This window comes from Pseudophryne corroboree, unplaced genomic scaffold (genome assembly GCF_028390025.1).
Source record: "Pseudophryne corroboree isolate aPseCor3 unplaced genomic scaffold, aPseCor3.hap2 scaffold_1054, whole genome shotgun sequence".
In the NCBI taxonomy this organism is placed as follows: domain Eukaryota; kingdom Metazoa; phylum Chordata; class Amphibia; order Anura; family Myobatrachidae; genus Pseudophryne; species Pseudophryne corroboree.
Window position 1 is genome coordinate 1 of NW_026967681.1, and position 22049 is coordinate 22049.

General features: G+C 34.6%; 1 non-coding gene across 1 annotated transcript; it reads right to left on the reverse strand.

Annotated features, from left to right (window-relative positions):
- Positions 1-11115: 11115 nt before the first annotated feature.
- Positions 11116-11189, reverse strand: TRNAN-AUU (transfer RNA asparagine (anticodon AUU)). The gene has a single exon. It is a non-coding gene; the product is annotated as a tRNA-Asn (tRNA).
- Positions 11190-22049: the final 10860 nt, after the last annotated feature.

The following is a 22049-nucleotide window of genomic DNA, read 5'->3' on the forward strand; positions in this document are numbered from 1 at the left end:
TTTCCAGCTTGAATTTCAATGATGCATTGGGTCAACAATTTTGTGAGAAACATCTTCACCCTTAAATAAAGATTTTCTTAATATCTTACCTGTGTGCTAATTAGATATCACCTTGTTTTCACATTAAACAGACTTCCACATGAGAAAGCAGCAAGGATGCAGTGGCGTTAATGTTTCCTGGTGTCAACCTGTATTATTTCAGTAGACATTGAAATGAGGATACATCTTGCTGCCTTTCCAATGAAGCAAGTTTAATTTAGTAATAGGTGAAAAACCATCCCTACAAAGGTGTTAATCAGAGACTTGGCTTTGTGGACACTTTTCAGAGAACAAATTTGTTAGCATAAAAATAAAGCCAGAAAATGAAGAGCTGTTTAATCACGCAATTTGATTTTTTTGCCAGCATATTTCTTTTTCTCTGCAACCCACTGCTAAATTGTGCTTCCTAGATGTTTTTATAAAATCACTGAATCAAATCTAACTCTGATTACATCAGAGAAGGCCAGGTACCCTGCACCATAACAGGGGGTATGAAATTTAACTTGTCTACTTAAAGATCACCAAAATCTGATAACAAGGTCAATTACGTCCCTGGGTGGGATTGAACCACCAACCTTTTGGTTAATAGCCGTACACACTAACTGATTGCGCCACAGAGACACTTTGCAAAAGCACATACTGACAAATGCTAATAAGCATTCATCTAAAACGTTTCCTAGAAAAACTTAAAAAAATCAATAATCTGGAGAGTTTTTGTAAGATGTTTCTTCTATCAACCAACGAAGAAACACATTGGTACTTTCCCATGATGAGTGAGTGCTTCAGGATCTCTTGCACTTACATGTGCAGCAGAGTACAGCAATGGAAGCATGCTGGGCCCATAACCCAGAGGTAGGCAGATTGAAACTATCCTCTGCTATATGCATTTTTTTGTTTGTTAATTAAAGTAATCCAAAACTGGGATTGATATTTTGGCTCTTTTATTTTTACTTAAAGTACAATAACTTTTACCATTTTAATTTGTTTTAATAGTATATTGACAGTATTGTTTTCTTTCAAAAATCCACTTAATTTTCTTTACCCTATTATTAAAATGGTAATTGACAAAAACAAACTACATTGTCACCAGAAGAGCAATACAAAATGTACAAGTGATATATTAAAATCATCTTTCCAGCTTGAATTTCAATGATGCATTGGGGCAACGATTTTGTGAGAAACATCTTCACCCTTAAATAAAGATTTTCTTAATTCCTTACCTGTGTGCTAATTAGATATCACCTTGTTTTCACATTTAACAGACTTCCACATGAGAAAGCAGCAAGGATGCAGTGGCGTTAATGTTTCCTGGTGTCAACCTGTATTATTTCAGTAGACATTGAAATGAGGATGCATCTTGCTGCCTTTCCAATGAAGCAAGTTTAATTTAGTAATAGGTGAAAAACCATCCTTACAAAGGTGTTAATCAGAGACTTGGCTTTGTGGACACTTTTCAGAGAACAAATTTGTTAGCATAAAAATAAAGCCAGAAAATAAAGAGCTGTTTAATCACTCAATTGGATTTTTCTGCCAGCATATTTTTTTTCTCTGCAACCCACTGCTAAATTGTGCTTCCTAGCTGTTTTTATAAAATCACTGAATCAAATCTAACTCTGATTACATCAGAGAAGGCCAGGTACCCTACACCATAACAGGGGGTTTGAAATTTTGACTTGTCTACTTAAAGATCACCAAAATCTGATAACAAGGTCAATTAGGTCCCTGGGTGGGATTGAACCACCAACCTTTTGGTTAATAGCCGTACATACTAACTGATTGCGCCACAGAGACACTTTGCAAAAGTCCATACTGACAAAGGCTAATAAGCATTCATCTAAAACGTTTCCTAGAAAAACTTTAAAAAGTCAATAATCTGGAGAGTTTTTGTAAGATGTTTCTTCCATCAACCAACGAAGAAACACATTGGTACTTTCCCATGATGAGTGAGTGCTTCAGGATCTCTTGAACTTACATGTGCAGCAGAGTACTGCAATGGAAGCATGCTGGGCTCATAACCGAGAGGTAGGCAGATTGAAACTATCCTCTGCTATATGCATTTTTTTTTTGTTAATTAAAGTAATCCAAAACTGGGATTGATATTTTGTCTCTTTTATTTTTACTTAAAGTACAATAACTTTTACCATTTTAATTTGTTTTAATAGTATATTGACAGTATTGTTTTCTTTCAAAAATCCACTTCATTTTCTTTACCCTATTATTAAAATGGTAATTGACAAAAACAAACTACATTGTCACCAGAAGAGCAATACAAAATGTACAAGTGATATATTAAAATCATCTTTCCAGCTTGAATTTCAATGTTGCATTGGGTCAACAATTTTGTGAGAAACATCTTCACCCTTAAATAAAGATTTTCTTAATTCCTTACCTGTGTGCTAATTAGATATCACCTTGTTTTCACATTAAACAGACTTCCACATGAGAAAGCAGCAAGGATGCAGTGGCGTTAATGTTTCCTGGTGTCAACTTGTATTATTTCAGTAGACATTGAAATGAGGATGCATCTTGCTGCCTTTCCAATGAAGCAAGTTTAATTTAGTAATAGGTGAAAAACCATCCTTACAAAGGTGTTAATCAGAGACTTGGCTTTGTGGACACTTTTCAGAGAACAAATTTGTTAGCATAAAAATAAAGCCAGAAAATGAAGAGCTGTTTAATCACTCGATTGGATTTTTCTGCCAGCATATTTTTTTTCTCTGCAACCCACTGCTAAATTGTGCTTCCTAGCTGTTTTTTATAAAATCACTGAATCAAATCTAACTCTGATTACATCAGAGAAGGCCAGGTACCCTACACCATAAGAGGAGGTTTGAAATTTTGACTTGTCTACTTAAATATCACCAAAATCTGATCACAAGGTTAATTACGTCCCTTGGTGGGATTTGAACCACCAACCTTTTGGTTAATAGCCAAACACACTAACCGATTGCGCCACAGAGACACTTTGCAAAAGTCCATACTGACAAAGGCTAATAAGCATTCATCTAAAACGTTTCCTAGAAAAACTTTAAAAAGTCAATAATCTGGAGAGTTTTTGTAAGATGTTTCTTCCATCAACCAACGAAGAAACACATTGGTACTTTCCCATGATGAGTGAGTGCTTCAGGATCTCTTGAACTTACATGTGCAGCAGAGTACTGCAATGGAAGCATGCTGGGCTCATAACCGAGAGGTAGGCAGATTGAAACTATCCTCTGCTATATGCATTTTTTTTTTTGTTAATTAAAGTAATCCAAAACTGGGATTGATATTTTGTCTCTTTTATTTTTACTTAAAGTACAATAACTTTTACCATTTTAATTTGTTTTAATAGTATATTGACAGTATTGTTTTCTTTCAAAAATCCACTTCATTTTCTTTACCCTATTATTAAAATGGTAATTGACAAAAACAAACTACATTGTCACCAGAAGAGCAATACAAAATGTACAAGTGATATATTAAAATCATCTTTCCAGCTTGAATTTCAATGTTGCATTGGGTCAACAATTTTGTGAGAAACATCTTCACCCTTAAATAAAGATTTTCTTAATTCCTTACCTGTGTGCTAATTAGATATCACCTTGTTTTCACATTAAACAGACTTCCACATGAGAAAGCAGCAAGGATGCAGTGGCGTTAATGTTTCCTGGTGTCAACCTGTATTATTTCAGTAGACATTGAAATGAGGATGCATCTTGCTGCCTTTCCAATGAAGCAAGTTTAATTTAGTAATAGGTGAAAAACCATCCTTACAAAGGTGTTAATCAGAGACTTGGCTTTGTGGACACTTTTCAGAGAACAAATTTGTTAGCATAAAAATAAAGCCAGAAAATAAAGAGCTGTTTAATCACTCAATTGGATTTTTCTGCCAGCATATTTTTTTTCTCTGCAACCCACTGCTAAATTGTGCTTCCTAGCTGTTTTTATAAAATCACTGAATCAAATCTAACTCTGATTACATCAGAGAAGGCCAGGTACCCTACACCATAACAGGGGGTTTGAAATTTTGACTTGTCTACTTAAAGATCACCAAAATCTGATAACAAGGTCAATTAGGTCCCTGGGTGGGATTGAACCACCAACCTTTTGGTTAATAGCCGTACATACTAACTGATTGCGCCACAGAGACACTTTGCAAAAGTCCATACTGACAAAGGCTAATAAGCATTCATCTAAAACGTTTCCTAGAAAAACTTTAAAAAGTCAATAATCTGGAGAGTTTTTGTAAGATGTTTCTTCCATCAACCAACGAAGAAACACATTGGTACTTTCCCATGATGAGTGAGTGCTTCAGGATCTCTTGAACTTACATGTGCAGCAGAGTACTGCAATGGAAGCATGCTGGGCTCATAACCGAGAGGTAGGCAGATTGAAACTATCCTCTGCTATATGCATTTTTTTTTTGTTAATTAAAGTAATCCAAAACTGGGATTGATATTTTGTCTCTTTTATTTTTACTTAAAGTACAATAACTTTTACCATTTTAATTTGTTTTAATAGTATATTGACAGTATTGTTTTCTTTCAAAAATCCACTTCATTTTCTTTACCCTATTATTAAAATGGTAATTGACAAAAACAAACTACATTGTCACCAGAAGAGCAATACAAAATGTACAAGTGATATATTAAAATCATCTTTCCAGCTTGAATTTCAATGTTGCATTGGGTCAACAATTTTGTGAGAAACATCTTCACCCTTAAATAAAGATTTTCTTAATTCCTTACCTGTGTGCTAATTAGATATCACCTTGTTTTCACATTAAACAGACTTCCACATGAGAAAGCAGCAAGGATGCAGTGGCGTTAATGTTTCCTGGTGTCAACTTGTATTATTTCAGTAGACATTGAAATGAGGATGCATCTTGCTGCCTTTCCAATGAAGCAAGTTTAATTTAGTAATAGGTGAAAAACCATCCTTACAAAGGTGTTAATCAGAGACTTGGCTTTGTGGACACTTTTCAGAGAACAAATTTGTTAGCATAAAAATAAAGCCAGAAAATGAAGAGCTGTTTAATCACTCGATTGGATTTTTCTGCCAGCATATTTTTTTTCTCTGCAACCCACTGCTAAATTGTGCTTCCTAGCTGTTTTTTATAAAATCACTGAATCAAATCTAACTCTGATTACATCAGAGAAGGCCAGGTACCCTACACCATAAGAGGAGGTTTGAAATTTTGACTTGTCTACTTAAATATCACCAAAATTTGATCACAAGGTTAATTACATCCCTGGGTGAGATTGAACCACCAACCTTTTGGTTAATAGCCAAACACACTAACCGATTGCGCCACAGAGACACTTTGCAAAAGTCCATACTGACAAAGGCTAATAAGCATTCATCTAAAACGTTTCCTAGAAAAACTTTAAAAAGTCAATAATCTGGAGAGTTTTTGTAAGATGTTTCTTCCATCAACCAACGAAGAAACACATTGGTACTTTCCCATGATGAGTGAGTGCTTCAGGATCTCTTGCACTTACATGTGCAGCAGAATACTGCAATGGAAGCATGCTGGGCCCATAACCCAGAGGTAGGCAGATTGAAACTATCCTCTGCTATATGCATTTTTTTTGTTAATTAAAGTAATCCAAAACTGGGATTGATATTTTGTCTCTTTTATTTTTACTTAAAGTACAATAACTTTTACCATTTTAATTTGTTTTAATAGTATATTGACAGTATTGTTTTCTTTCAAAAATCCACTTCATTTTCTTTACCCTATTATTAAAATGGTAATTGACAAAAACAAACTACATTGTCACCAGAAGAGCAATACAAAATGTACAAGTGATATATTAAAATCATCTTTCCAGCTTGAATTTCAATGATGCATTGGGTCAACAATTTTGTGAGAAACATCTTCACCCTTAAATAAAGATTTTCTTAATTCCTTACCTGTGTGCTAATTAGATATCACCTTGTTTTCACATTAAACAGACTTCCACATGAGAAAGCAGCAAGGATGCAGTGGCGTTAATGTTTCCTGGTGTCAACCTGTATTATTTCAGTAGACATTGAAATGAGGATACATCTTGCTGCCTTTCCAATGAAGCAAGTTTAATTTAGTAATAGGTGAAAAACCATCCCTACAAAGGTGTTAATCAGAGACTTGGCTTTGTGGACACTTTTCAGAGAACAAATTTGTTAGCATAAAAATAAAGCCAGAAAATGAAGAGCTGTTTAATCACGCAATTTGATTTTTTTGCCAGCATATTTCTTTTTCTCAGCAACCCACTGCTAAATTGTGCTTCCTAGATGTTTTTATAAAATCACTGAATCAAATCTAACTCTGATTACATCAGAGAAGGCCAGGTACCCTACACCATAACAGGGGGTATGAAATTTGACTTGTCTACTTAAAGATCACCAAAATCTGATAACAAGGTCAATTAGGTGCCTGGATGGGATTGAACCACCAGCCTTATGGTTAATAGCCGTACATACTAACTGATTGCGCCACAGAGACACTTTGCAAAAGTCCATACTGACAAAGGCTAATAAGCATTCATCTAAAACGTTTCCTAGAAAAACTTTAAAAAGTCAATAATCTGGAGAGTTTTTGTAAGATGTTTCTTCCATCAACCAACGAAGAAACACATTGGTACTTTCCCATGATGAGTGAGTGCTTCAGGATCTCTTGCACTTACATGTGCAGCAGAGTACTGCAATGGAAGCATGCTGGGCCCATAACCCAGAGGTAGGCAGATTGAAACTATCCTCTGCTATATGCATTTTTTTTGTTAATTAAAGTAATCCAAAACTGGGATTGATATTTTGTCTCTTTTATTTTTACTTAAAGTACAATAACTTTTACCATTTTAATTTGTTTTAATAGTATATTGACAGTATTGTTTTCTTTCAAAAATCCAATTCATTTTCTTTACCCTATTATTAAAATGGTAATTGACAAAAACAAACTACATTGTCACCAGAAGAGCAATACAAAATGTACAAGTGATATATTAAAATCATATTTCCAGCTTGAATTTCAATGATGCATTGGGGCAACGATTTTGTGAGAAACATCTTCACCCTTAAATAAAGATTTTCTTAATTCCTTACCTGTGTGCTAATTAGATATCACCTTGTTTTCATATTAAACAGACTTCCACATGAGAAAGCAGCAAGGATGCAGTGGCGTTAATGTTTCCTGGTGTCAACTTGTATTATTTCAGTAGACATTGAAATGAGGATGCATCTTGCTGCCTTTCCAATGAAGCAAGTTTAATTTAGTAATAGGTGAAAAACCATCCTTACAAAGGTGTTAATCAGAGACTTGGCTTTGTGGACACTTTTCAGAGAACAAATTTGTTAGCATAAAAATAAAGCCAGAAAATGAAGAGCTGTTTAATCACTCAATTGGATTTTTCTGCCAGCATATTTTTTTTCTCTGCAACCCACTGCTAAATTGTGCTTCCTAGCTGTTTTTATAAAATCACTGAATCAAATCTAACTCTGATTACATCAGAGAAGGCCAGGTACCCTACACCATAACAGGGGGTTTGAAATTTTGACTTGTCTACTTAAAGATCACCAAAATCTGATAACAAGGTCAATTAGGTCCCTGGGTGGGATTGAACCACCAACCTTATGGTTAATAGCCGTACATACTAACTGATTGCGCCACAGAAACACTTTGCAAAAGTCCATACTGACAAAGGCTAATAAGCATTCATCTAAAACGTTTCCTAGAAAAACTTTAAAAAGTCAATAATCTGGAGAGTTTTTGTAAGATGTTTCTTCCATCAACCAACGAAGAAACACATTGGTACTTTCCCATGATGAGTGAGTGCTTCAGGATCTCTTGCACTTACATGTGCAGCAGAGTACTGTAATGGAAGCATGCTGGGCCCATAACCCAGAGGTAGGCAGATTGAAACTATCCTCTGCTATATGCATTTTTTTGTTTGTTAATTAAAGTAATCCAAAACTGGGATTGATATTTTGTCTCTTTTATTTTTACTTTAAGTACAATAACTTTTACCATTTTAATTTGTTTTAATAGTATATTGACAGTATTGTTTTCTTTCAAAAATCCACTTCATTTTCTTTACCCTATTATTAAAATGGTAATTGACAAAAACAAACTACATTGTCACCAGAAGAGCAATACAAAATGTACAAGTGATATATTAAAATCATCTTTCCAGCTTGAATTTCAATGATGCATTGGGGCAACGATTTTGTGAGAAACATCTTCACCCTTAAATAAAGATTTTCTTAATTCCTTACCTGTGTGCTAATTAGATATCACCTTGTTTTCACATTAAACAGACTTCCACATGAGAAAGCAGCAAGGATGCAGTGGCGTTAATGTTTCCTGGTGTCAACCTGTATTATTTCAGTAGACATTGAAATGAGGATACATCTTGCTGCCTTTCCAATGAAGCAAGTTTAATTTAGTAATAGGTGAAAAACCATCCCTACAAAGGTGTTAATCAGAGACTTGGCTTTGTGGACACTTTTCAGAGAACAAATTTGTTAGGATAAAAATAAAGCCAGAAAATGAAGAGCTGTTTAATCACGCAATTTGGTTTTTTTGCCAGCATATTTCTTTTTCTCTGCAACCCACTCCTAAATTGTGCTTCCTAGATGTTTTTATAAAATCACTGAATCAAATCTAACTCTGATTACATCAGAGAAGGCCTGGTACCCTACACCATAACAGGGGGTATGAAATTTGACTTGTCTACTTAAAGATCACCAAAATCTGATAACAATGTCAATTACGTCCCTGGGTGGGATTGAACCACCAACCTTTTGGTTAATAGCCGTACACACTAACTGATTGCGCCACAGAGACACTTTGCAAAAAGTACTTACTGACAAATGCTAATAAGCATTCATCTAAAACGTTTCCTAGAAAAACTTAAAAAAGTCAATAATCTGGAGAGTTTTTGTAAGATGTTTCTTCTATCAACCAACGAAGAAACACATTGGTACTTTCCCATGATGAGTGAGTGCTTCAGGATCTCTTGCACTTACATGTGCAGCAGAGTACAGCAATGGAAGCATGCTGGGCCCATAACCCAGAGGTAGGCAGATTGAAACTATCCTCTGCTATATGCATTTTTTTGTTTGTTAATTAAAGTAATCCAAAACTGGGATTGATATTTTGGCTCTTTTATTTTTACTTAAAGTACAATAACTTTTACCATTTTAATTTGTTTTAATAGTATATTGACAGTATTGTTTTCTTTCAAAAATCCACTTAATTTTCTTTACCCTATTATTAAAATGGTAATTGACAAAAACAAACTACATTGTCACCAGAAGAGCAATACAAAATGTACAAGTGATATATTAAAATCATCTTTCCAGCTTGAATTTCAATGATGCATTGGGGCAACGATTTTGTGAGAAACATCTTCACCCTTAAATAAAGATTTTCTTAATTCCTTACCTGTGTGCTAATTAGATATCACCTTGTTTTCACATTAAACAGACTTCCACATGAGAAAGCAGCAAGGATGCAGTGGCGTTAATGTTTCCTGGTGTCAACCTGTATTATTTCAGTAGACATTGAAATGAGGATGCATCTTGCTGCCTTTCCAATGAAGCAAGTTTAATTTAGTAATAGGTGAAAAACCATCCTTACAAAGGTGTTAATCAGAGACTTGGCTTTGTGGACACTTTTCAGAGAACAAATTTGTTAGCATAAAAATAAAGCCAGAAAATAAAGAGCTGTTTAATCACTCAATTGGATTTTTCTGCCAGCATATTTTTTTTCTCTGCAACCCACTGCTAAATTGTGCTTCCTAGCTGTTTTTATAAAATCACTGAATCAAATCTAACTCTGATTACATCAGAGAAGGCCAGGTACCCTACACCATAACAGGGGGTTTGAAATTTTGACTTGTCTACTTAAAGATCACCAAAATCTGATAACAAGGTCAATTAGGTCCCTGGGTGGGATTGAACCACCAACCTTTTGGTTAATAACCGTACACACTAACTGATTGCGCCACAGAGACACTTTGCAAAAAGTCCATACTGACAAAGGCTAATAAGCATTCATCTAAAACGTTTCCTAGAAAAACTTTAAAAAGTCAATAATCTGGAGAGTTTTTGTAAGATGTTTCTTCCATCAACCAACGAAGAAACACATTGGTACTTTCCCATGATGAGTGAGTGCTTCAGGATCTCTTGAACTTACATGTGCAGCAGAGTACTGCAATGGAAGCATGCTGGGCCCATAACCGAGAGGTAGGCAGATTGAAACTATCCTCTGCTATATGCATTTTTTTTTTTGTTAATTAAAGTAATCCAAAACTGGGATTGATATTTTGTCTCTTTTATTTTTACTTAAAGTACAATAACTTTTACCATTTTAATTTGTTTTAATAGTATATTGACAGTATTGTTTTCTTTCAAAAATCCACTTCATTTTCTTTACCCTATTATTAAAATGGTAATTGACAAAAACAAACTACATTGTCACCAGAAGAGCAATACAAAATGTACAAGTGATATATTAAAATCATCTTTCCAGCTTGAATTTCAATGATGCATTGGGTCAACAATTTTGTGAGAAACATCTTCTCCCTTAAATAAAGATTTTCTTAATTCCTTACCTGTGTGCTAATTAGATATCACCTTGTTTTCACATTAAACAGACTTCCACATGAGAAAGCAGCAAGGATGCAGTGGCGTTAATGTTTCCTGGTGTCAACTTGTATTATTTCAGTACACATTGAAATGAGGATGCATCTTGCTGCCTTTCCAATGAAGCAAGTTTAATTTAGTAATAGGTGAAAAACCATCCTTACAAAGGTGTTAATCAGAGACTTGGCTTTGTGGACACTTTTCAGAGAACAAATTTGTTAGCATAAAAATAAAGCCAGAAAATGAAGAGCTGTTTAATCACTCAATTGGATTTTTTTGCCAGCATATTTCTTTTTCTCTGCAACCCACTGCTAAATTGTGCTTCCTAGCTGTTTTTTATAAAATCACTGAATCAAATCTAACTCTGATTACATCAAAGAAGGCCATGTACCCTACACCATAAGAGGAGGTTTGAAATTTTGACTTGTCTACTTAAATATCACCAAAATCTGATCACAAGGTTAATTACGTCCCTGGGTGGGATTGAACCACCAACCTTTTGGTCAATAGCCAAACACACTAACCGATTGCGCCACAGAGACACTTTGCAAAAGTCCATACTGACAAAGGCTAATAAGCATTCATCTAAAACGTTTCCTAGAAAAACTTTAAAAAGTCAATAATCTGGAGAGTTTTTGTAAGATGTTTCTTCCATCAACCAACGAAGAAACACATTGGTACTTTCCCATGATGAGTGAGTGCTTCAGGATCTCTTGCACTTACATGTGCAGCAGAGTACTGCAATGGAAGCATGCTGGGCCCATAACCCAGAGGTAGGCAGATTGAAACTATCCTCTGCTATATGCATTTTTTTTGTTAATTAAAGTAATCCAAAACTGGGATTGATATTTTGTCTCTTTTATTTTTACTTAAAGTACAATAACTTTTACCATTTTAATTTGTTTTAATAGTATATTGACAGTATTGTTTTCTTTCAAAAATCCACTTCATTTTCTTTACCCTATTATTAAAATGGTAATTGACAAAAACAAACTACATTGTCACCAGAAGAGCAATACAAAATGTACAAGTGATATATTAAAATCATCTTTCCAGCTTGAATTTCAATGATGCATTGGGTCAACAATTTTGTGAGAAACATCTTCACCCTTAAATAAAGATTTTCTTAATTCCTTACCTGTGTGCTAATTAGATATCACCTTGTTTTCACATTAAACAGACTTCCACATGAGAAAGCAGCAAGGATGCAGTGGCATTAATGTTTCCTGGTGTCAACCTGTATTATTTCAGTAGACATTGAAATGAGGATACATCTTGCTGCCTTTCCAATGAAGCAAGTTTAATTTAGTAATAGGTGAAAAACCATCCCTACAAAGGTGTTAATCAGAGACTTGGCTTTGTGGACACTTTTCAGAGAACAAATTTGTTAGCATAAAAATAAAGCCAGAAAATGAAGAGCTGTTTAATCACGCAATTTGATTTTTTTGCCAGCATATTTCTTTTTCTCTGCAACCCAATGCTAAATTGTGCTTCCTAGATGTTTTTATAAAATCACATAATCAAATCTAACTCTGATTACATCAGAGAAGGCCAGGTACCCTACACCATAACAGGGGGTATGAAATTTGACTTGTCTACTTAAAGATCACCAAAATCTGATAACAAGGTCAATTACGTCCCTGAGTGGGATTGAACCACCAACCTTTTGGTTAATAGCCGTACACACTAACTGATTGCGCCACAGAGACACTTTGCAAAAGTACATACTGACAAATGCTAATAAGCATTCATCTAAAACGTTTCCTAGAAAAACTTAAAAAAGTCAATAATCTGGAGAGTTTTTGTAAGATGTTTCTTCTATCAACCAACGAAGAAACACATTTATACTTTCCCATGATGAGTGAGTGCTTCAGGATCTCTTGCACTTACATGTGCAGCAGAGTACAGCAATGGAAGCATGCTGGGCCCATAACCCAGAGGTAGGCAGATTGAAACTATCCTCTGCTATATGCATTTTTTTGTTTGTTAATTAAAGTAATCCAAAACTGGGATTGATATTTTGGCTCTTTTATTTTTACTTAAAGTACAATAACTTTTACCATTTTAATTTGTTTTAATAGTATATTGACAGTATTGTTTTCTTTCAAAAATCCACTTCATTTTCTTTACCCTATTATTAAAATGGTAATTGACAAAAACAAACTACATTGTCACCAGAAGAGCAATACAAAATGTACAAGTGATATATTAAAATCATCTTTCCAGCTTGAATTTCAATGATGCATTGGGGCAACGATTTTGTGAGAAACATCTTCACCCTTAAATAAAGATTTTCTTAATTCCTTACCTGTGTGCTAATTAGATATCACCTTGTTTTCACATTAAACAGACTTCCACATGAGAAAGCAGCAAGGATGCAGTGGCGTTAATGTTTCCTGGTGTCAACCTGTATTATTTCAGTAGACATTGAAATGAGGATGCATCTTGCTGCCTTTCCAATGAAGCAAGTTTAATTTAGTAATAGGTGAAAAACCATCCTTACAAAGGTGTTAATCAGAGACTTGGCTTTGTGGACACTTTTCAGAGAACAAATTTGTTAGCATAAAAATAAAGCCAGAAAATAAAGAGCTGTTTAATCACTCAATTGGATTTTTCTGCCAGCATATTTTTTTTCTCTGCAACCCACTGCTAAATTGTGCTTCCTAGCTGTTTTTATAAAATCACTGAATCAAATCTAACTCTGATTACATCAGAGAAGGCCAGGTACCCTACACCATAACAGGGGGTTTGAAATTTTGACTTGTCTACTTAAAGATCACCAAAATCTGATAACAAGGTCAATTAGGTCCCTGGGTGCGATTGAACCACCAACCTTTTGGTAAATAGCCGTACATACTAACTGATTGCGCCACAGAGACACTTTGCAAAAGTCCATACTGACAAAGGCTAATAAGCATTCATCTAAAACGTTTCCTAGAAAAACTTTAAAAAGTCAATAATCTGGAGAGTTTTTGTAAGATGTTTCTTCCATTAACCAACGAAGAAACACATTGGTACTTTCCCATGATGAGTGAGTGCTTCAGGATCTCTTGAACTTACATGTGCAGCAGAGTACTGCAATGGAAGCATGCTGGGCCCATAACCCAGAGGTAGGCAGATTGAAACTATCCTCTGCTATATGCATTTTTTTTGTTAATTAAAGTAATCCAAAACTGGGATTGATATTTTGTCTCTTTTATTTTTACTTAAAGTACAATAACTTTTACCATTTTAATTTGTTTTAATAGTATATTGACAGTATTGTTTTCTTTCAAAAATCCACTTCATTTTCTTTACCCTATTATTAAAATGGTAATTGACAAAAACAAACTACATTGTCACCAGAAGAGCAATACAAAATGTACAAGTGATATATTAAAATCATCTTTCCAGCTTGAATTTCAATGATGCATTGGGTCAACAATTTTGTGAGAAACATATTCTCCCTTAAATAAAGATTTTCTTAATTCCTTACCTGTGTGCTAATTAGATATCACCTTGTTTTCACATTAAACAGACTTCCACATGAGAAAGCAGCAAGGATGCAGTGGCATTAATGTTTCCTGGTGTCAACTTGTATTATTTCAGTAGACATTGAAATGAGGATGCATCTTGCTGCCTTTCCAATGAAGCAAGTTTAATTTAGTAATAGGTGAAAAACCATCCTTACAAAGGTGTTAATCAGAGACTTGGCTTTGTGGACACTTTTCAGAGAACAAATTTGTTAGCATAAAAATAAAGCCAGAAAATAAAGAGCTGTTTAATCACTCAATTGGATTTTTCTGCCAGCATATTTTTTTTCTCTGCAACCCACTGCTAAATTGTGCTTCCTAGCTGTTTTTATAAAATCACTGAATCAAATCTTACTCTGATTACATCAGAGAAGGCCAGGTACCCTACACCATAACAGGGGGTTTGAAATTTTGACTTGTCTACTTAAAGATCACCAAAATCTGATAACAAGGTCAATTAGGTCCCTGGGTGGGATTGAACCACCAACCCTTTGGTTAATAGCCATACATACTAACTGATTGCGCCACAGAGACACTTTACAAAAGTCCATACTGACAAAGGCTAATAAGCATTTAACTAAAACGTTTCCTAGAAAAACTTTAAAAAGTCAATAATCTGGAGAGTTTTTGTAAGATGTTTCTTCCATCAACCAACGAAGAAACACATTGGTACTTTCCCATGATGAGTGAGTGCTTCAGGATCTCTTGAACTTACATGTGCAGCAGAGTACTGCAATGGAAGCATGCTGGGCCCATAACCCAGAGGTAGGCAGATTGAAACTATCCTCTGCTATATGCATTTTTTTTTTGTTAATTAAAGTAATCCAAAACTGGGATTGATATTTTGTCTCTTTTATTTTTACTTAAAGTACAATAACTTTTACCATTTTAATTTGTTTTAATAGTATATTGACAGTATTGTTTTCTTTCAAAAATCCACTTCATTTTCTTTACCCTATTATTAAAATGGTAATTGACAAAAACAAACTACATTGTCACCAGAAGAGCAATACAAAATGTACAAGTGATATATTAAAATCATATTTCCAGCTTGAATTTCAATGATGCATTGGGGCAACGATTTTGTGAGAAACATCTTCACCCTTAAATAAAGATTTTCTTAATTCCTTACCTGTGTGCTAATTAGATATCACCTTGTTTTCATATTAAATAGACTTCCACATGAGAAAGCAGCAAGGATGCAGTGGCGTTAATGTTTCCTGGTGTCAACTTGTATTATTTTAGTAGACATTGAAATGAGGATGCATCTTGCTGCCTTTCCAATGAAGCAAGTTTAATTTAGTAATAGGTGAAAAACCATCCTTACAAAGGTGTTAATCAGAGACTTGGCTTTGTGGACACTTTTCAGAGAACAAATTTGTTAGCATAAAAATAAAGCCAGAAAATGAAGAGCTGTTTAATCACTCAATTGGATTTTTCTGCCAGCATATTTTTTTTTTCTGCAACCCACTGCTAAATTGTGCTTCCTAGCTGTTTTTATAAAATCACTGAATCAAATCTAACTCTGATTACATCAGAGAAGGCCAGGTACCCTACACCATAACAGGGGGTTTGAAATTTTGACTTGTCTACTTAAAGATCACCAAAATCTGATAACAATGTCAATTAGGTCCCTGGGTGGGATTGAACCACCAACCTTTTGGTTAATAGCCGTACATACTAACTGATTGCGCCACAGAGACACTTTGCAAAAGTCCATACTGACAAAGGCTAATAAGCATTCATCTAAAACGTTTCCTAGAAAAACTTTAAAAAGTCAATAATCTGGAGAGTTTTTGTAAGATGTTTCTTCCATCAACCAACGAAGAAACACATTGGTACTTTCCCATGATGAGTGAGTGCTTCAGGATCTCTTGAACTTACATGTGCAGCAGAGTACTGAAATGGAAGCATGCTGGGCCCATAACCCAGAGGTAGGCAGATTGAAACTATCCTCTGCTATATGCATTTTTTTTTGTTAATTAAAGTAATCCAAAACTTGGATTGATATTTTGTCTCTTTTATTTTTACTTAAAGTACAATAACTTTTACCATTTTAATTTGTTTTAATAGTATATTGACAGTATTGTTTTCTTTCAAAAATCCACTTCATTTTCTTTACCCTATTATTAAAATGGTAATTGACAAAAACAAACTACATTGTCACCAGAAGAGCAATGCAAAATGTACAAGTGATATATTAAAATCATCTTTCCAGCTTGAATTTCAATGATGCATTGGGTCAACGATTTTGTGAGAAACATCTTCACCCTTAAATAAAGATTTTCTTAATTCCTTACCTGTGTGCTAATTAGATATCACCTTGTTTTCACATTAAACAGACTTCCACATGAGAAAGCAGCAAGGATGCAGTGGCGTTAATGTTTCCTGGTGTCAACCTGTATTATTTCAGTAGACATTGAAATGAGGATGCATCTTGCTGCCTTTCCAATGAAGCAAGTTTAATTTAGTAATAGGTGAAAAACCATCCCTACAAAGGTGTTAATCAGAGACTTGGCTTTGTTAACACTTTTCAGAGAACAAATTTGTTAGCATAAAAATAAAGCCAGAAAATGAAGAGCTGTTTAATCACGCAATTTGATTTTTTTGCCAGCATATTTCTTTTTCTCTGCAACCCACTGCTAAATTGTGCTTCCTAGATGTTTTTATAAAATCACTGAATCAAATCTAACTCTGATTACATCAGAGAAGGCCAGGTACCCTACACCATAACAGGGGGTATGAAATTTGACTTGTCTACTTAAAGATCACCAAAATCTGATAACAAGGTCAATTATGTCCCTGGGTGGGATTGAACCACCAACCTTTTGGTTAATAGCCGTACATACTAACTGATTGCGCCACAGAGACACTTTGCAAAAGTTCATACTGACAAAGGCTAATAAGCGTTCATCTAAAACGTTTCCTAGAAAAACTTAAAAAAGTCAATAATCTGGAGAGTTTTTGTAAAATGTTTCTTCTATCAACCAACGAAGAAACACATTGGTACTTTCCCATGATGAGTGAGTGCTTCAGGATCTCTTGCACTTACATGTGCAGCAGAGTACAGCAATGGAAGCATGCTGGGCCCATAACCCAGAGGTAGGCAGATTGAAACTATCCTCTGCTATATGCATTTTTTTGTTTGTTAATTAAAGTAATCCAAAACTGGGATTGATATTTTGTCTCTTTTATTTTTACTTAAAGTACAATAACTTTTACCATTTTAATTTGTTTTAATAGTATATTGACAGTATTGTTTTCTTTCAAAAATCCACTTCATTTTCTTTACCCTATTATTAAAATGGTAATTGACAAAAACAAACTACATTGTCACCAGAAGAGCAATACAAAATGTACAAGTGATATATTAAAATCATCTTTCCAGCTTGAATTTCAATGATGCATTGGGGCAACGATTTTGTGAGAAACATCTTCACCCTTAAATAAAGATTTTCTTAATTCCTTACCTGTGTGCTAATTAGATATCACCTTGTTTTCACATTAAACAGACTTCCACATGAGAAAGCAGCAAGGATGCAGTGGCGTTAATGTTTCCTGGTGTCAACTTGTATTATTTCAGTAGACATTGAAATGAGGATGCATCTTGCTGCCTTTCCAATGAAGCAAGTTTAATTTAGTAATAGGTGAAAAACCATCCTTACAAAGGTGTTAATCAGAGACTTGGCTTTGTGGACACTTTTCAGAGAACAAATTTGTTAGCATAAAAAAAAAGCCAGAAAATGAAGAGCTGTTTAATCACTCGATTGGATTTTTCTGCCAGCATATTTTTTTTCTCTGCAACCCACTGCTAAATTGTGCTTCCTAGCTGTTTTTTATAAAATCACTGAATCAAATCTAACTCTGATTACATCAGAGAAGGCCAGGTACCCTACACAATAAGAGGGGGTTTGAAATTTTGACTTGTCTACTTAAATATCACCAAAATCTGATCACAAGGTCAATTACGTCCCTGGGTGGGATTGAACCACCAACCTTATGGTTAATAGCCAAACACACTAACCGATTGCGCCACAGAGACACTTTGCAAAAAGTACATACTGACAAAGGCTAATAAGCATACATCTAGAACGTTTCCTAGAAAAACATTAAAAAATCAATAATCTGGAGAGTTTTTGTAAGATGTTTCTTCCATCAACCAATGAATAAACACATTGGTACTTTCCCATGATGAGTGAGTGCTTCAGGATCTCTTGCACTTACATGTGCAGCAGAGTACTGCAATGGAAGCATGCTGGACCCATAACCCAGAGGTAGGCAGATTGAAACTATCCTTTGCTATATGCATTTTTTTTTGTTAATTTAAGTAATCAAAACTGGGATTGATATTTTTGCTCTTTTATTTTTACTTAAAGTACAATAACTTTTACCATTTTAATTTGTTTTAATAGTATATTGACAGTATAGTTTTCTTTCAAAAATCCACTTAATTTTCTTTACCCTATTATTAAAATGGTAATTGACAAAAAAAACTACATTGTCACCAGAAGTGCAATACAAAATGTACAAGTGATATATTAAAATCATCTTTCCAGCTTGAATTTCAATGATGCATTGGGGCAACAATTTTGTGAGAAACATCTTCACCCTTAAATAAAGATTTTCGTAATTTCTTACCTGGGTGCTAATTAGATATCACCTTGTTTTCACATTAAACAGACTTCCACATGAGAAAGCAGCAAGGATGCAGTGGCGTTAATGTTTCCTGGTGTCAACCTGTATTATTTCAGTAGACATTGAAATGAGGATGCATCTTGCTGCCTTTCCAATGAAGCAAGTTTAATTTAGTAATAGGTGAAAAACCATCCCTACAAAGGTGTTAATCAGAGACTTGGCTTTGTGGACACTTTTCAGAGAACAAATTTGTTAGCATAAAAATAAAGCCAGAAAATGAAGAGCTGTTTAATCACGCAATTTGATTTTTTTGCCAGCATATTTCTTTTTCTCTGCAACCCACTGCTAAATTGTGCTTCCTAGCTGTTTTTTATAAAATCACTGAATCAAATCTAACTCTGATTACATCAGAGAAGGCCATGTACCCTACACCATAAGAGGAGGTTTGAAATTTTGACTTGTCTACTTAAATATCACCAAAATCTGATCACAAGGTTAATTACGTCCCTGGGTGGGATTGAACCACCAACCTTTTGGTTAATAGCCATACATACTAACTGATTGCGCCACAGAGACACTTTGCAAAAGTTCATACTGAAAAAGGCTAATAAGCATTCATCTAAAACGTTTCCTAGAAAAACTTTAAAAAGTCAATAATCTGGAGAGTTTTTGTAAGATGTTTCTTCCATCAACCAACGAAGAAACACATTGGTACTTTCCCATGATGAGTGAGTGCTTCAGGATCTCTTGCACTTACATGTGCAGCAGAGTACTGCAATGGAAGCATGCTGGGCCCATAACCCAGAGGTAGGCAGATTGAAACTATCCTCTGCTATATGCATTTTTTTTTGTTAATTAAAGTAATCCAAAACTGGGATTGATATTTTGGCTCTTTTATTTTTACTTAAAGTACAATAACTTTTACCATTTTAATTTGTTTTAATAGTATATTGACAGTATTGTTTTCTTTCAAAAATCCACTTCATTTTCTTTACCCTATTATTAAAATGGTAATTGACAAAAACAAACTACATTGTCACCAGAAGAGCAATACAAAATGTACAAGTGATATATTAAAATCATCTTTCCAGCTTGAATTTCAATGATGCATTGGGGCAACGATTTTGTGAGAAACATCTTCACCCTTAAATAAAGATTTTCTTAATTCCTTACCTGTGTGCTAATTAGATATCACCTTGTTTTCATATTAAACAGACTTCCACATGAGAAAGCAGCAAGGATGCAGTGGCGTTAATGTTTCCTGGTGTCAACCTGTATTATTTCAGTAGACATTGAAATGAGGATGCATCTTGCTGCCTTTCCAATGAAGCAAGTTTAATTTAGTAATAGGTGAAAAACCATCCTTACAAAGGTGTTAATCAGAGACTTGGCTTTGTGGACACTTTTCAGAGAACAAATTTGTTAGCATAAAAATAAAGCCAGAAAATAAAGAGCTGTTTAATCACTCAATTGGATTTTTCTGCCAGCATATTTTTTTTCTCTGCAACCCACTGCTAAATTGTGCTTCCTAGCTGTTTTTATAAAATCACTGAATCAAATCTAACTCTAATTACATCAGAGAAGGCCAAGTACCCTACACCATAACAGGGGGTTTGAAATTTTGACTTGTCTACTTAAAGATCACCAAAATCTGATAACAAGGTCAATTAGGTCCCTGGGTGGGATTGAACCACCAACCTTTTGGTTAATAGCCGTACATACTAACTGATTGCGCCACAGAGACACTTTGCAAAAGTTCATACTGACAAAGGCTAATAAGCGTTCATCTAAAACGTTTCCTAGAAAAACTTAAAAAAGTCAATAATCTGGAGAGTTTTTGTAAAATGTTTCTTCTATCAACCAACGAAGAAACACATTGGTACTTTCCCATGATGAGTGAGTGCTTCAGGATCTCTTGCACTTACATGTGCAGCAGAGTACAGCAATGGAAGCATGCTGGGCCCATAACCCAGAGGTAGGCAGATTGAAACTATCCTCTGCTATATGCATTTTTTTGTTTGTTAATTAAAGTAATCCAAAACTGGGATTGATATTTTGTCTCTTTTATTTTTACTTAAAGTACAATAACTTTTACCATTTTAATTTGTTTTAATAGTATATTGACAGTATTGTTTTCTTTCAAAAATCCACTTCATTTTCTTTACCCTATTATTAAAATGGTAATTGACAAAAACAAACTACATTGTCACCAGAAGAGCAATACAAAATGTACAAGTGATATATTAAAATCATCTTTCCAGCTTGAATTTCAATGATGCATTGGGGCAACGATTTTGTGAGAAACATCTTCACCCTTAAATAAAGATTTTCTTAATTCCTTACCTGTGTGCTAATTAGATATCACCTTGTTTTCACATTAAACAGACTTCCACATGAGAAAGCAGCAAGGATGCAGTGGCGTTAATGTTTCCTGGTGTCAACTTGTATTATTTCAGTAGACATTGAAATGAGGATGCATCTTGCTGCCTTTCCAATGAAGCAAGTTTAATTTAGTAATAGGTGAAAAACCATCCTTACAAAGGTGTTAATCAGAGACTTGGCTTTGTGGACACTTTTCAGAGAACAAATTTGTTAGCATAAAAAAAAGCCAGAAAATGAAGAGCTGTTTAATCACTCGATTGGATTTTTCTGCCAGCATATTTTTTTTCTCTGCAACCCACTGCTAAATTGTGCTTCCTAGCTGTTTTTTATAAAATCACTGAATCAAATCTAACTCTGATTACATCAGAGAAGGCCAGGTACCCTACACAATAAGAGGGGGTTTGAAATTTTGACTTGTCTACTTAAATATCACCAAAATCTGATCACAAGGTCAATTACGTCCCTGGGTGGGATTGAACCACCAACCTTATGGTTAATAGCCAAACACACTAACCGATTGCGCCACAGAGACACTTTGCAAAAAGTACATACTGACAAAGGCTAATAAGCATACATCTAGAACGTTTCCTAGAAAAACATTAAAAAATCAATAATCTGGAGAGTTTTTGTAAGATGTTTCTTCCATCAACCAATGAATAAACACATTGGTACTTTCCCATGATGAGTGAGTGCTTCAGGATCTCTTGCACTTACATGTGCAGCAGAGTACTGCAATGGAAGCATGCTGGACCCATAACCCAGAGGTAGGCAGATTGAAACTATCCTTTGCTATATGCATTTTTTTTTGTTAATTTAAGTAATCAAAACTGGGATTGATATTTTTGCTCTTTTATTTTTACTTAAAGTACAATA